Source organism: Ictalurus furcatus, chromosome 10, assembly GCF_023375685.1.
Source record: "Ictalurus furcatus strain D&B chromosome 10, Billie_1.0, whole genome shotgun sequence".
NCBI lineage: Eukaryota > Metazoa > Chordata > Actinopteri > Siluriformes > Ictaluridae > Ictalurus > Ictalurus furcatus.
The window spans coordinates 11,048,341-11,062,478 of record NC_071264.1 but is presented as its reverse complement, the minus strand read 5'-3'; the positions used below and the strand labels follow the sequence as shown (position 1 = coordinate 11,062,478).

Genomic DNA, 14,138 nt, shown 5'->3' with positions numbered 1-14,138 from the left:
GTAAATGACAGAGAAAGCAAACAGACAATAAATGTACTACTTTCATCATCATTTGTATGACATTTACCCCTGAAAGCACATCTCTCCATGGTCAATAAAACAAAATAAACCATACTGTGGCCATCATAAAGCAGTAAGAACAGTTTGTGCAGTGTTTTACAACATTTAAGACAAATCACAACTTTACCATTTATTTTAAATAAATTCTGTCTGGGTTTAGAATGAATGAGCGAGAACCTTTTAATACTCAGTCCATACAGGATTTGAGTTATTTACTGATTATTGGGGCCAAAAATGCTTGATATGTGCTTGAAATTTTGTGATGCAACTTGCTGAGGTTTTTGTGGAAAACTAGGCTACATGAATTGGCAGAATTGCAACTGCATGAAATTTGTTTTGCACGGTCTTTCGCAGTGATGTTTGTTGGCAAATGAGACATTTTAGCTGTACTCGTGTTCAACACACGAAACGAAGAGGGCTTTGGCTGATTGCGATGTTACATGACGTATCATGGCCTAAATCTATGAAAAATCAGTGGTAATTTTCTAAATTTCCAAGCTCTTCCGAATATTGTGGTGTTTGCTTGATTTCTGAGATACTGGACACTAACTTGTTCAGCCACAGTAGGAAAGGCATTTGAAACATAACATTTTCCCCAGGGTCTCATTCATACCAGTACACCCATCACATCTACTGTAGACTACTGCAGGATAATAATAACTTGAATATAGGTTCATCACAGAAAGATCTAGAAATCACTGGATCGAACAAGGTAGCAGCTGTTCGTCTTGGATGTTAAGGTGAAGATGATGCTACAATATTCTTTTGTTATATCTAACTCCAATCATTCACAGTTCTCCCTACACATTCTCTCCTAACAGTGGGACTCAATGTGCTCCTGAAACTGTGAATTCTGTAGAATATGGATCTCTCTTCTCACATTGATGGACTAAATACAACAAGCTAAATAATGACTGGAGCAGTGCATCCGATATCGTGTCCCTTGTCAGTTCAGTGTGGTTGTCGGTGATATGGTGAGCGTTTCATTTATGTAGCCTTTTTGTAAGGCGTCTCCAGTGTCAGAAGTTTGTGACAGTCTTCAAAATGGAAGATGCTGCAGCTTCTCAGTCACATGTCAAGCTACATTTGTGTCTTACTAACCCCTCAGGAGAGGCTGGTGAGGAAATGACTTTATAACTTGTAATGTAAGGAACATGTGTCACGAAAGTCCCTCAAAATTAAACATCACTATAAATGAAGTACAAGTGGAATAAAAGGAATAAAATGTATGCAGTTATTGGAAGATGACCAATGACAGGGTGGTGTGATGTAGCCCAATGCATAGTTGATTTCTGAAACAATTTTCCCCATCATCTTAAATTATAAATTCTGTTAAATTGGTACTCTGATAGTCCAGTCAGGTAGCAATCGCCCACCTAATGTCTCCCTCACATTCATATAACAGGACTAGCATGTCTTTATGCTGTTCCACCTGCAAAAGGAGTCATTTCAATGTCCCATTTTAGTGCATCAGAAGAGTTAATAATACAAAACCCCCAAAAGAAATGACCATGTGAGAGGAACTGTGTGCGTTGCAAGAAACAGATGAGGTGAGGTGATAATTTGATGCCTGGGAAAGCTCACACTGCTAGTTAGCTGTGTGGACCCTCATCTTGATGATCATTTGTTCTGTTTTCCCTAAATTTAACAGTGCTGGCTCACAATGTGTGTCCGGCTAGGAATCAGTGGCAGAACAGTCATTAAACCCTCAGGCCCATTTTAATTTGGCCGAATTACTGACCATGCAAAAACAACAATTTAAACCAGTAAAACGTCTGGAAACGCATGGGGGCTTTTTTTTTGGAATAAAGTTTATCAGAAATTATTCCGGGATTATTGAAACGTGCGCACGGATGAAAGGGAGTCAAGAAATTCAGTGACAATGACATTTCCAGGAGCCGTCCAACACAAACTTTGCTGTGGTTTACGATTCATGGTAGTCGTTATGGATTCCATTGACAAATAGGACGGTTGACGTGATTATAACGTGTGTGCGCTATAAGAATCCGGCCACTTGAGAACCTCTGATGCATATCACAAATCTTCAGGTACAACCCACTGAATGGCAATGGGACTCGCTGGCTGAGTAGAAGCAATGAAAAAGTACAAAGCTCAAAAAGTAATTGACCACAGCCTAAATTTTTGCACGGTCACTGTGTGATGTCACAACTTGGCATGGCAAAAAAGGTCATGGTGAAGGACTGATGCATTCCCAAAACCTCAGACCAGGAGCTGAAACTGAACTGATTTTGCCAGGCTACAAAAAAACCCAGCACTTTGGTAGTACAAAAGCAGAGAATGGTTCAACGTTAGGCACCAGCATAGTGTCTGTGAAAGGGTCTACAAGTGAACTTTGCATTTAAAGCATCACCTACATGGTAGCAAAGTTTATTACACCAAAACCCTTAGATTACAGTGAAAGAATAAGCCTATCTTGCTTAAAAGAATGAGGCTGATGGTTTTTGGGGGGTTTCCCAGCACAATGGTGTTCAAGTTCCCTTTAAATATATATAGGTCAAAATTTCAATAAGGGTTTTCCTAGGTTGTCACATATGGCCTGAAAAAAGTGTATTTTTAATTTCTATATATTTTTATCTACTCTAGTCCATTATGCAGCAATTCAGCTCTTTACAAATAGTGAAAAGACCACAACGTAGTATTGAGCGATACGATAATATAATCAAATACCAGTGATGACTAACATGTAATCACTAATCCTTGAAAGATGATAATTGCTCAGAGAAAAAGGATAGAAAACTTGAGCGGTGTAATAGGTTAATTACCCATGATCATATTTACATTTTACTTACCCAAGAAATAAAGAAAGTAACAGCAGCTCACAAAATATCTCACTGAATTACAAATCTACCGTTTGACATTGGCTACAAATAAATTAGCAAAGGCTGCAAGTAGCTTAAATAAATTCCTCATGTATGAGAGTGATCACATAAGACAGAGGGGAAAAAAAAAAAAGACAAAGTCCAGACTATAGGCCTCGCATAAAAGCATTTATTATGCACAATACTGTTATTTCAAAAAAGAAGTAGAACTCTGAAATAACAATTTTAATCTAATGAAATTATGGCAAAACAAACTTGCATCATCATTTGTATGACACTTAACAGTGAAAGCATATCGCTTCATGGTCATTAAAACAAAATAAACCATACTACAGACAACAAAAGCAGCAAGAACAGTTTGTGCAGTGGTTTTACAACATTTTAAGCCAAATCAATATTAACTTAAATCTGATAAGGACGGAAATATGACAAAACAAACTACTTCAGTGGTGTGGATTTGCAAACAACAACTTCCAACAGCTTGCTTCCACAAATCACAAGCGATTGCTGCATCACCTGTGGCTTAGGGAACAACATGATCCGACTGTGGACTTGTAATGTTTAGTCCAAATTTACGCTCAGGAAGCTCGTATATGTGCGGCAGAAGCTTTCAAAGGACTTACACAGGATCATTAACCCAGTGTAAGAAGACGAAATCACCTTCTCAAGCTTACAAGCTTGCACACACTTTGTGGTTTCCTTTTGGTTGTTGTATATAAATGTTCCAACCAAAGTCTTTGTCATGTTTCATGAGCATCTACAGGAGTGTTCACCAACCCTCTTCCTTGAGATCCACCTTCCTGCAGGTTTCATCTCCAAACAAAATCTAACACACCTGTTTTAGCTGATCAAGAACTTCTTAAGGCAATGCTTAGATGGTCAGGTGGTCACGACTATGATTGGAGCTAAAGTCTTCAACAAGGTAGATCTCCAGGAACAGGGTTGGTGACCACTGCTCTAGAGAGTTCACCTAGCTGTTGTGTGTGTGACAGAGGACGGAGACTCTGTGAAACATCATCCGTTTCTCTGCAATTACTTGATATTTTTGCTAAAGCCACACAAGCATTATTTTCACAAGACCTTACATCAACTGACTGACAGTCAAGTCCACTTTGATTAATCTTTAAAACCCATTCCTCAACACACAAATCATTACACTCTGCTACGTTTTTAGCATGTGTTATGATCTCCTTAACGCCAGAGCAGGTACAGAGCAAGATATATAACCGCTGCTCAAACAAAATGCAAGACAACAGTACTGCCTCTGACTGCCTTCAACATTAATCTTCACTAACAGATGTACATGCAAAAGTATTTCTAAGCTAAGATAATATTTGCTCTGTGGAATAATGCAACAACAATTAGGAAGCTTAGAAACCACTTTAACTAGTAAACAAGCAAGAATAAAAAACAATATTTCCATGAACATCACCCATAATTAAATCAATCATAATCACCATACACTGTACACACCATCGCTTCTTGTGATATCTAGCTACAAAGCCCAAAATCACAGGAAGACTGCCGGGTTAATAGTGCAATTCCTGGGAAATGATCAGGGATGACGTTCTTATGAGGCTGGTTTAAAAAAAGCCTGCTCGACACAAGATGTCAAAATGTCTCATCAAAGGCACAGTACCATAAAGTTCACTCGATGACTCATTTATGAGCAGACTCTAAGAACGCGGCGCTAGCTGAGGAAAGGCGATAAATAAGCTTAAGTGTTTGAAACGTAAATTCCACCAAATCTACCAAGGGTGGAATTTGTTGCATCACATCTCCTGTAAAAGGATGTTAACGGCAAATACGAACATGTGCATACAGAGAAAATATTCTTTGAAACCAGAGAATCTGAACATTATTGGTAATCGTGTGGTGAAAAAGTGTCAGGTTAAAATCACTACAAGCAAGGGTAAGCATTTTCAGAGTTTGGTCAATTTTCTTAATCAAGGAAAAAAAAAAATTTTAATCCTTATAACAATACTGCACACTCACGTAAACATGCCTCATAAAAACTACGCATCAGGTAGAGTTTGGAAATCACATAGCTACTAAAGCAGGCCTAATTTTTGCGATTACAAAAATTAAAAACATTTAAATATTAAAGTCTGTTTCATTTTGAATAACTGTAAAATACTATTACTTGTACTAATTACTGTAATCATTATGATCGGTTTGCACAGGATAAGTGATCTCTGTATAAATTACAGACCTGGGGGTGTCCGCATGGTTAACAATAAAAAAATTCCCTACGTACTACTTGCATACACAGTGACTGATTTGACCTTTATTACAAGTGATTGTTATAAGACTTGTTCACAAGCTGAGCTTTGAGCATTAGTAAATCACATGGCCATAACATGTCTGTAGGTTATACCTGTGCTTGGAAATTAACTTACCTACAATCCTCAGAAGTGTAGATTCTCTGACAAGTCGTTTTAGACGTTGTCTATAGTTTACTGTTCTGTGTTTTAGACTTTGCTAAGTTTTGTTTTACACTTTGTTTTGTTTTCGTAGGAGATGACAGAAAAGGCTTCTGGAAAAACACTTCATGTTTTTCACAGAAAAACACTTCATGGCTGAGGAAAAAAGCTTGGGTTATTTCTACTTGCTGTTTTATAGAAAGTTTAAAAAAAAAAAAAAAAAAAAATTTTACTGACAGGACTAAAATTCCAGAGACAGACCAAATAGGTGCCTCTATGTCGATTACAACTATCGAAACAGGGCTTAATACAAAGATTGCCAACTTTTTTTGCATAAATTAGCTCTATTGAATCAAGTTATGAATGGTGCCAATAAATCTGGAAAGAGACTGTAACTTGCTATCTATGACTGCGTATTTAATAGAAGAGCAGCAGTCCCTCTTTATGGCAGTCATACATGTGGCACATAGTGCAGAAGTCTCAGTGCACGTTGCTTTTTTGCTATCCTTGCCACGACAGTATTGGCGACCATTCCAGGGTGCAAAACAGCACGGTTTAATTTACAACACATCCCTCACAATCAGTACATTTACATGGACAACAATAAACCAATATTAATCCGATTAAGACAATACACTAAGAAACTACCATGTAGAGAGATTATTGATGACCTGAATCCGGCTAAAGTCATACTCGAAGTAAACACAAATCGTATTAAGACATGTGGAGTATTCCTGTTTTAGTCGCATTATCAACATGTACACACCTTAATCACAGTATTAACGTCGTGTGGGAGTTTTCACCGCATTTTGCAACAGGACACGATCACACACAGCAGTGCTCAACGGTTTTACGGCAAACAAGAGAGCACGGCTGCATCCGAAACCGCGTACTTACCTACTATATAGTAAGCAAAATACATGTATTTCAGCTACTATAAAGTAGGTAAGTACGCGGTTTCGGATGCAGCCGAAACCGCTTGCTTGTTTTACGGCGAACAAGAGAGCACGGCTGCATCCGAAACCGCATACTTACCTACTATATAGTAAGCAAAATACATGTATTTCAGCTACTATAAAGTAGGTAAGTACGCGGTTTCAGACGAAGCCCACGGCTTTAAGCAGTCGTCTATCTGCACGTATAGCATGACAAATAATTAACTGCACAGGAAGCTGTCCTAAAATTAAAAATGAAACACCCAAAACTATATAAGGTACCATAACGAAGACGAACTGTATGTTGATACGTGAAATTCTGGAGGAACGTCGGACGGCGTGGCGTGGGGACATAATGATGTGTGCCGTTAATCGATCTATGTTCTATAACATGTAAAACTTGAACATGAAAGGAATATTCTAAAAGCGACTCATGTAAACACCTTAATCACAATATTATTTTATTCAGAATAAGGTCAATAATTACATTACTGTTGTCCTTGTAAACGTAGTCAATGTGTGTTTCAATGACAGGGAGGTGGTCAGGGACTCCTTTAAGGACACTGACAATTCTTGTATAGAAAGGCAATCAACAAGAATGAGATGAAAGCCCAGATTTCTGAAGAAAATGACAAGAAAGAAAAAAAAAAAAGTCTTGCAGTGGGGAAAATGAAGTCTAAGTGTACTTTCACATACGCAGTGTTTAGTCTGGTTTAATGAAACTGGTGTGTTTTCCTCTTTGATGCAGATTGTTTGTGCAGGTGTGAGCACAGCATTTACACCAATATAACTGGTCTGAGCGAGATGGTCTTGGTCCCAATTCCACTTCTAGAGTGGTTTGACTCCAGTGAATGAATCAATCCAGCTGCTTGAAGTGAATCAAACATGGTATGTGTTTTGGGTTGTGGGCGACATGTTTCTGTGATGTGAGCTGCTAAAATGATCCATGGTGTGCAAACTGAGCCAAAGGACAGAGCTGAAGTGCAAATATAAACACTGGATGCGATACATTAAATGTTTAAACTCGTTTCTGTAATTATCTAGTCTTTCATCCATGTTCTCCTTGATTGGGTGATTTTTATTATTTTATTTTTTACATTTTTCTGTCAGCAGATTCCTGGCCACTGAATGAAGGAGTTTTACAAGTGCATTTTCCACCCCCAGATGAATCTCAGCCAATATTTTTTGGGTCTTTGTGTGTTCAGTGAGAAAACAAACCAAATAGTGAACGATACAACAAAATGCATCACATTTAGCATACTCAGACTCAGAAACCAGATTAAGGAGGTGTGAAAGTGCTAAAATGAATCTTAATAATACAACATCCAGTCGGGGTGTGAGAATAATCCAAGATGATGGTGTACCATCAAATTATTTTATGTTGTACAGACATGCTACAAAACCATTTATTTAGCATTTCTACTCCCAAAGGCTGTAAAGTCTGATCTATAAGAAAAACTATTTAACAGTTTTCCTAATCAAATAACTTGCACTGTTGATATATGTATGGAACTGACTATTGGCACATTTACCACACTTTCCCCTCCTTAACCCAAAGCATCTAAGCGATACCTGTTAAACTACAAGCTGCATTCAAACCTGCAGCAACATGACACAATCTGTTAATCGTTTTCAAGAAGAGCCGGTGACAACAACGGTAGACGGATGACAGACAGGTGAAGTGAAATAGGAGTTTGACCTTATACCAACGGGAAGCAAAGCTTCGTGAGGAATATCAACGGGAGCTGTGGATGGCTGGACTCCCTCATCATAAAACGCTTCCTTTTAGGTTCTGTCTGATATTCATTTTAAATTAATTTCAAATAGATCAAAAATATTAAAAATAAGGCAAAACTGTAGGAATCCCATGCAAATTTAATTAGAGAACTAATTTTTGCAGAAATTAGTTAAAGGAGTCATATCATGATTTTTAAACATTTTAAAAATGTTAATCATTTTGTTTATTGGGTGTAATAAAATAGTTTAACATGATTTAACGCTCAAAAAACGCATTATTTGTCAAAAAAATATACATTATTGCAGTCCCTCTATTCCCAGGCTGCCTGAAACACTGCAAAGTGCCTCCTCCTGAAAAGCCCAGGGTTCTCTGATTGGCCAGCTGACCCGTTGAGTTGTGATTAGAGGTGTAAGATTATGAAAATTTCATATCACTATTATCATGACCAAAACTATCATGGTTATCAGTATTATCACGGTATTGTTAAAATGTGCTGAAAATGTACAAAAAGTACTGATACACACACTGAAACAGTAACTTTCTTCTGGCAAGCTCTGCAGACAGTGTTACCATCTTCTCTAACGTTTACCTCAGTATTCTGATAAAATCCAAAACATGACCACACTTCGGATTTGGTCCTCTTGGAAGGTTGGAAATTCTTCCCAGCTCCGTCGCTGCCTTCCGCCATGTTTTCACGCTCAAAAAACAACAATGCTACATGCTGCACCTGCGCCAGACTCATGCTGGGTGTGTGTGGACAGCATTTACCACGGGTTTTACAAATCATGATATGGTTTTAATGATAACATTAAATGTGACATGGTAATACTAACCGTCTGGGAATTTTATCGTGGTTTATTGTGAAACCAATAACCGTTTCATCCCTAGTTGTGATTGGCCATAAGCCTCGTGTGTCGGAAATGTAATGCCCTTTGGTTTAGCTTCAGCCTCCAAAGCTTCTAAAGCAATTCTAAGCAACATGTCGCTGGTTTTCCGTATCAGTTCCAGCCCGAGTCAGATTCAGAAAAAACGGATGATCAAGCAGATGCAACTTTGCAAAACCGACTTCAGCAGAATGTTTCACTGTGGTAAATGTTTATTTTGTAACTCTCTTACCTTTCAAATACGATGTAAATTCCAACCCCGGCAGTCCGTCTATGCAATGTGCATAGCTGTGTGCATAAGTACTCATGCGATATCTTTGGAAAGCTAAAATTCTTGTGATTCGATTGACATGAACCATTTCAAGATACAATCGCAACAGCAGCTGCAATCAACGTCTGTGTCAGACCACCAACATACAAACACTTGAAAAAGCTGAGGCAACTTAGCAAACTTTAGCTAGCATGTTAGCAGAGGTCCACAACTGAGCCACAAAAACAAAACTCCGCATTTGAACAGTCAATAGCAGACACTGCATAAAATAATCGAACACACTCACAGGTTCGTATTCAGAAGCAAAAAAGGGATCACCCCACTTTTCAAGTTCAGGCGCCCAGGTTCCACATCATGGCGCCTGAATTCAGTGAAGCGTCGCCTTCTTTATTCGTCTTTGGGCGGGATTATGCCAATAGTGCACTCCGTGACGTAGACATGTTACGGAAGTAAATCTGGACTTGGAACGAGGTGTTTTGGGCAGGTCTGGAGCAGTGTTCTCTGTTAGATATAATAAATCCCTTTCGGGGAGACTATGAGCTTTGTGACTTTGCAGATCTTACACATGCACAAACAGATACATTACACACCCAAACAAAAGGAAAACATTAAAAATCATGAAATGACTCCGTTAAAGTCTCTGTGAAGTGCCTTGAAACGCGTAGCAGGGCGGGACATATTGAGTGGCTGCACCCCCTTTTTAAATAGCAAACAGTGTTTAGCTTACCTCACAACCAGAAAACTTACAACTGTTGGGGGCAGGAGAGCATTTGATTGGACAGAAAATCATAAGAAGCTGAAGTGCAGAATGATGTCATCAAAATTGTTGACCCATATTGATGGTAGAGCGAGACTAAATTTTCAATGCATGTATTTTCTAAACGCGAATTTTGTCATTTTTTGGAGTGCACTAGCTTATCCATAACCTTAAGGCGAACATATTCATACTACAAGTCGCAAAACTTCAATTGTGATTGCATGGGGACTTTAGAACAGGAACACAGGTGCAAGATTAGAGTCTGTTAATTTCAATAAAACATTTCACTGAACTAGTGAACTAGAGTTCCAGTGAACTAGGGTTGTCTACAGTGTCACAGTTAGTCATTACGCTTGCTGGATGGTGACCTCATCGTTAACTTTCAAAATATCGATTAAAATTTTGCAACCTCCTCTTTCTAAATCACACTACAGCAACCTCCGCAACTGCATTGAAATACCTTTGGTTGTGTAACCTACTATTGTTGTAAACATGTTACAGTGCTGTCTCTGCAGCTACTTCCAGCATGTTTGTAACTTTATCATACACAACAGCTATCACACAGACAGAACAATACATGTCATTGCTCACCAAACAGCTATCTATTTTTGGCTAAGCAGTGCTGTACTCTCCCACACTAGTTTGGTTTTTGGTGGGCTTAGAGTACCACCTTACCTTGTAGCTACTTTCACTTTCAGCTTATAACAACATGACAAACACCTACTAGGTCAGTGGTTCAAAGGTTTTTTTTAATCCAGGGATCCTTTTAAGTGCAAAACAAATTCCACATACCGTGTCAGTATGGATTTAATTCAAGATATTTCTAATGATATTTTCTGGAGTCCATAGACCTTTCCATTCCTGAACTTTCAACCATAAGAACACATTTAGTCCGAGTTGATTTTGGTGCTTGGACCCCTAAATATAATAAAGTGGGTAGTGAGTTTGTACTGTACTGTAACACAGGAAGGATCTTTTCTTTTTTTTTTAAACAATCACAGACCTTCTGGCTATGCTTCACAGACCCCTAGGGTCACCACACCCCACTTTGGGAACCAGTGTACTAGGATACCGACGTTTAAGATCAAGGCGATTTGGGGTTCTAACTCAGGGGACAACACGGGTCTAGGTTTAGCTCCCGAAAATGCACACATAGTGAAAGTGCGAGCAACCATCTGTCCGCCTTATCTTATCTCTGCACTGCAACCTTGAGATCTTTGAGAAACAGGGTCAACCTCATAGCACTGGAAAGTCAGCAAAACAAGATCAGCAAGGGAAAAAAATAAAAAGTCAAGTCCACTAGAGCACTGTCTGTCTGCTGAGAGGAGGAAAAAAAAAAGCCACCGTCCCATCCTCTGTGTCTTGCATCAATCTGTCAAGCACCGGTTACATAACTGTGCCACTCTGTCCTCGGGAACAGAGTAAGGCAATTTAAAACAAACCCCCACAGAAAGATTTGAAACACTGCAGCGATGTTTCCCAGCCTGTGATCACTATCATTTTCTCTCATCCGGTTTTGTGTGTTACATTTTAAAAGTCTGAAGTTCAAAGTGTGTTATGAAAGGAGGAGATATCATCTCAATGGCAGCGCAGGATTCTGTGACCTTTGAGGGTAATTCGTCTTCAAGCACTAGATTTGAGAAAAGGAACCTAGATTGAGAAACTACATTTGGAGGAGACGCTCACTGACAAAACAGGCTTATGTCTGTTGTTCCCCACCCCCACAGATTAGCTCTTCATATCCAAAGTACTAACCAAACACAGAAATGGGGTCAGAAATGTACGAGGAAACTACAGAACATTTCATAAAATGACTTTCATGATACAAAAAAAACGACTGTGCGTGTGTGTGTGTTAACCTCTAATAATACTACTGTCAGTGGTTTAGCTTTGACTCTGAGTTGCTCTCCCATCCCCCCCAAGTAGTTCACAGCTTCCTTTCTGTCATGTGGAAATGCAACATTTAATTCAACAATGTGTAATATGATATATATTCATAATCCACCACAAAACACACACTTTCATGAAATAAAAAATCATTTGTATTAGTACTAAAAAAAAAAAACTTGTTTAGTGTTTGGTGACCTCGTTAGAAATTCAGTGTTATACAACTGTTCAGGCTAACTAGCTAGCATGTTTAATATTCAGCTACTTAGTACAACTGTTTTAAATGGTCTTTAAATAAACAAAAAGCATTCAACAACAAAAAACAACACCACCACAATATGAATAAACAATCAATAAAATAACCAAATAAGTCGATATAATTCGCGTATTCCTTTATCAAATTTTCGGCGTCCGTTAAAATTTTAAATACTAGTTAATGTCTCGTGATATACAGTATTTACATTCACGCGCAGGCAAACAGGCTCTCTCTCGCGCGCGCGCGCGCGCACACACACACACTCTCGCACACACGCGCGCACACACACACACACGCTGCCCATCCCCCACTCACTCATATAAGCTAACCAAGAAATACCTTTTTGAGGGGAAAAATAAAGCCTATACGCCATTATAATTACAACTCGCTTGATTTTAAGCGTTCTACAGACACTATCCGAACAATATAAGGAATAAACTGTAGAAATACACTTACTTTAATATCCCGGGCGACACAAGGGGAGCCTTCTGTGCTGTGCTGCCTGTGTGGAATTTCCTCCTCCTCGGCTATTTTTTAAAACAGAGCGGCAACAAAGCGTTATAAGCCCTCTCTGAGGCGGCGAATAGCGAGTTAAATTCCCAAACAAGCGTCCGGATCGGTTCGCAGCAGCGTAGACGTGGGTTAAACGTTTTAAAAATACATATTTAAGAGCGAATGAGGTGCATTTGTGGGGCTGTTTGCTAGTGGAGAAAGCCAAACGGTTCAGGACCAGCCAACGGCTTCAGACACTCAAACACAGAAACGGTGACTTTCCGGGCGAAAATGGTGGGAGGCCTGTGCGACTGGCGCTGCAGCTTTGTTCAAACTGAAGCTCAAACACACACATCAACACACACATGCGCTTTCATCGCATTCAATCTATCTTTATTTTATTTTTGATTTTTTTTGTATGAAATCCAATATAGAAAATTGTCGTTGTATGTTAATATTTAACTGATAATACTTAATTTAAGACTAACGTGTATACGTTTTAAAGCTTCCTTTTAATAAGTAATTATTATTATAAGACAGCACTGTTGGATTCTCAAATCTGAGCATTTAAATTGGATTGATTTTCTATAACAGCAGCTCTGACAATAATTAATAAGTTTATATTAATGTTCTTGTTCTATTGCATTCTCATTTCTGTAGCACGACTCATTCACATGAATTTATACGATGAATGTGCCATATAATCCAAGCTTAGTTATAAGCAAATTAAGTTGTTATGTAACAAAGAAAAATGTGTCATTGTTGATGTGCTGAAGTTGTCTGTTTATTTAACATTTATGGAAGGAGTCTCCGATGTCAGCGGTTCTTTTAGGATTTACACTAAGTGAAAGTCTGAGAATGGAGGACGTTGCACTTTGTGTTTTCTCAGTAACAAGTTGCATTTTTAAAAAAACTTCTTTCATGGACGTTCCACAACTTTTTTTATTATAATTAACTTTTAATCATTTTGTAGTAAATAAATTTTTAAAACACCAGCTTTGGCAAATTGGTGTGGTATAATAAGAAGAAAACGCTTTGGGATGTGGTGTTATAGGAAAATAATCAGGAAAAAGCCAAATAATCAGGATTGGTTACAGCCCTCTGCTTCACATCACACCGCCCTGTCCTTAAGCATTTTCCTCTTAAAGCATATCCTCCATGTTTCATTCCTCAATTATACACTTTTTAAAAATGAAATTTTGCATTGTTTGTGACCATTCCAATAGCATATATATATATATATATATATATATATATATATATATATATATATATATATATATATATATATATATAAAAAATTTATGCTTTTTAGTAAAAATGCAAATGACTTTATTTGCTAATATTCATTGTTTTGGAGTTTGTTATATATATCTATCTATATATATATATATGTCTTTGTTTATTGGCAACCTAAACTCTAAACCTGAAAATCCACATCCTAAACCAGACACCATACAGTACAGCATGTCAACTACAGTTAAAATCTGAACAATACATCCAATAGAGAGGTAATACAGAGGTAGAGAAAAGCATGCACTTGAATGCTATATCCATAATAAGATAATGGCTCAGCAGTGTAATACTGCTAAAAG

The 14,138-nt window shown here is 38.1% G+C and overlaps 1 protein-coding gene across 1 annotated transcript in view; it reads right to left on the bottom strand.

The window, feature by feature from the left end:
- Positions 1-12,796, bottom strand: part of tbl1xr1a (TBL1X/Y related 1a) — a 74,282-nt gene extending 61,486 nt beyond the window's left edge. The window contains exon 1 of the mRNA XM_053633966.1: positions 12,508-12,796. The gene's annotated coding sequence lies outside the window, so the exon portion shown is untranslated. The remainder of the gene's footprint in view (positions 1-12,507) is intronic.
- Positions 12,797-14,138: the final 1,342 nt, after the last annotated feature.